This window comes from Belonocnema kinseyi, chromosome 7, assembly GCF_010883055.1.
Source record: "Belonocnema kinseyi isolate 2016_QV_RU_SX_M_011 chromosome 7, B_treatae_v1, whole genome shotgun sequence".
Taxonomy (NCBI): domain Eukaryota; kingdom Metazoa; phylum Arthropoda; class Insecta; order Hymenoptera; family Cynipidae; genus Belonocnema; species Belonocnema kinseyi.
This window is the reverse complement of record NC_046663.1, coordinates 133,821,980-133,825,482: the sequence shown is the minus strand read 5'-3', so window position 1 is coordinate 133,825,482 and position 3,503 is coordinate 133,821,980.

Sequence of the window (3,503 nt, the reverse complement as noted above, 5' to 3'; positions counted from 1 at the left end):
AAGTAACACAGGGGGGACGGGGTCAGAATTTCTTGAAAAATGTATCGCGTATTTTGTTAATGGCTCCGATGACCTCAGTCTTATGAGGCTTAAAGGTTTTTCGGGTTATCAAGCTTCGCGCAGGTGTAATTAATTTTACCGCGGCTGCAACAGAAAATAAGAAATGAAAATGATAAAATACAAAATGATGAATATAAAATGTCCCTTTATTCTAAAGGTTTGCTCCCTAGGTTTTTTCTTTTTTTACGGAATGGAAAAATAACATTTAACCTTGTGTATGCAAGGTCCAAGTTTCACATTTAAATGATAAGGTGTTTTACATAATTTATTTTTGCTATTTTAAATAAATTTTTATAACTCTTCTGCACTTTTTGGAACTTTGAAACTTTCGTTTTTTCTTTTTTTTGTGTCTTGTTGTTTTTCCAAAAATTAAATTTTTTATTTTTAATATTATTTCTTAAGATTAAAAAAAGATCTACTGGTCTTATCAAAAAACTATTGATGACAAATTTGTATGAGTTTTCACTCTTTTTTGGATGAGAAACTTTTGTCTATACCTTTTTTTCATAACTTGTGTCGTTCATCTAAAAATCTAATTCTTTATTTTTAATGTTGTTTTTTACGTATAAAACCAAAATTACGCATCCTATAAAAAAATTATAGATTGCAAATTTGTAGTTCTTGTTTAGACGAACAACTTTTGTATTACGATTTTTTTCGTAGCACAACTTTTGTTAATTATTCTTTTTCTTATCTTGCCTAGTTTAATCACAAATTGGAATTTTGAATTTTTTATTATTTTTTGTTCAATAAATATTTGGATTTTGTATTGTCCAGAAAAATTCAAAAATTGGTTATGATAATCTTGTAGGGTATTCGAAATGAAAGCTTATTTTTCTTTGAGTTTGTTTCATTTGGAATAATGTAAATTCTGTAACTCCGGTCATTTTGTTTCTATCAAAAAAGGTCATAAGGATACATTTTTCACCTTTTTAAGTAATAATAATGAGCATAAATAGAAATTTTAAAGCTTGAAAAAAGTGATCTCAAAAATTTTGGAAATGATCCAAATTTGTTATTCTTATCCACAATGGCTAGCTAACGATTTTGTCCTCTAATTTTAGACACTAAAACAGTATACAAAAGGGCAATCCGATTTGGCTAAAAAGCCTGTTTTTCGGATTCAGGGGGGGGGGTGTCAAAACGTTGACATTAGACAAAACAGGGGGGGGGGCAGTCAACTTTTACACAAATCTAATGCCTTCTCTGATGAGAATGTACAAAGAAAGAAGAAAAACGGCCCGAAACAAAGAATGAGGTTATAATTACTCTTTTATTGCTTTATTATTATGAATGTACTCATCACAATTTCGTTGATTCAAATTCTTCTTATGAATCCCCCTTGTACGATGATGCAAGTGTAATGAACACTTGGCACGAACGCATCGCTTGTGCTAAAATTGTTTAGGCAAGCACAATATGCTGCGTTCTTGCTCTTCTATAAAAATGGGTCAAACTTGTGCAGATCAACATTATACAATGTTATATCCCTCCCAAATAAAGCCTTGTGCTCCATCTTGCAATACTGCTGACAATGCTGTGACTCATCCCTTAAATACTACTTATGCTGCCAATATGATTCCAAGATATTCTGTTTCCAATAAGCCTGGGGCTTCCACCAACAATCAACTCGCTTATATATTATTGGAGCAGGCGGCCCAAGCGTCTTATTTCAACGTCTTTGTCTTCAACATCCTTTATTTAGAGTCTAAGATTGCGGCAACATCGGTCCACTTACACGACCAAGGCAGTAGGAGATCAACTTGCCCCAACCACAAGGGTCTCAGTATTGTGAGCATAAATTCTAGACTAGATCCATCAGTGACTTTAGTTGTATGTGCTGTCATATTATCTAGACTAAGTTCCTATATACCACCAAGTATTGTTTCTATGAATTACTGGCCCAGTTCCAAGGTCTTGAGCTAACATTTCCAATTAGCGATTAGGGTGGAATGATCGAAATGATACTGGGAGCCGATATCTAATCACAGGTGACTGAGCCTAGATCAGGAAGAGTGTGAGAAACTATACCTGTTTACCTATCAAAGTTTAAAGGATGGTCGCTACGTTGTTCGACTCCCGATCAAGGATCGTTCGATGCGAATCTCAAACTGCAGCTTATCGAGTGCTTATGAACATAGGAAGGCGATTGCGTCAGAACTATGTGTTAAAATAAACCTATACTTAAGGCATACGTATATGCACCAATGGGTAACATGTAGGTGGTCACCGAGGATCTTGAACCTAATAGAGGCTCTTTTCTTCCGCATTACTGTGTAATAAAGAAGAATAATTCGACTACCAAGTTACGAATTGTCTTAAACGTATGTATTACGGAAACGTGATATAGGAATAACTCTGAAGGATCTTACACACACCAGGCCCAAATTAAACACTGAGCTTGCTGATATAATTCTTCGTTAGAGGATCTACAGGATCGTCTTCACTGTAGACATCGAAAAGATATTCTGGCTAATTTGGATAAACCCAAGGACTATACATATCAGAAGCTTATCTGGAGATCGAGTTTAGAGGAGTATATTTAGACATTCTACCTTAAATGATGACCTTAAGATTTGCATCTTCTCTCTGCCTGGTCATCGGAACGTTACATCAGCTAGCGACCGATGAAGGTAACTCCTTTTCTTTAGCTACTGATATCTGTTTGAAGGAAGTATATGTCGACGATGTACTCTTTGGAGTGCACGAAGCTGGTATTGCTAAGAAGCGATGACGCCTCCTGGAACTACTTCTCAAGGCGGGCGGATTTCTTTAAAAAGTCGCTTTTCACTTCGAGACGAAGTTCTGCAAGGAATAACGGAAGATGATAAGAGCGGTTGCTGCTTTCTTTCAATTCGATCAAGAGCCAATTTCATGTCAACTAAGTTCCGTCTGTTTCAGGTTTCGGATCCACTTAGCAACGGAGATTTGTGTAGTGGCGAAGCGGAGTGTCTTTTCAGAGATTGCTTAAATCTTTGACTCTCTAGTGGCTGGCTTCAGTGTCCATCGTCGAAAAGATATTCAGACTTTGTGTTAACTCAGGTTTGACTGGTATCAGCCACTCACAGCGGAACACATCCAATCTTGGAACTAACATCGACATGTTCTGCTGAAGATCTCTACCTTTTTTGACTGGTAGCAGCCACTCCCAGCGGAACACATCCAACCTTGGAACTAACATCGACATGTTCTGATGAACATCTCTACCTTTTCCATACCAAAACGGATCGGTTGTAAGTCATATCGTTAACCACATGACGCTAATACTATCTACGTTACCTGAAGCTAACTGGCATCACGTTTCTGTGGCTGATAACTAGCGAACAGCGCGTCGCGTGCTCTTCGACCATCACGCCTGGAAATACATAATCGCTAATGGCTCGGTATAATTGGCGAAATCTTCAACTTCCTGATCTTCCGACTACAAAAATGGTAAACCTTAC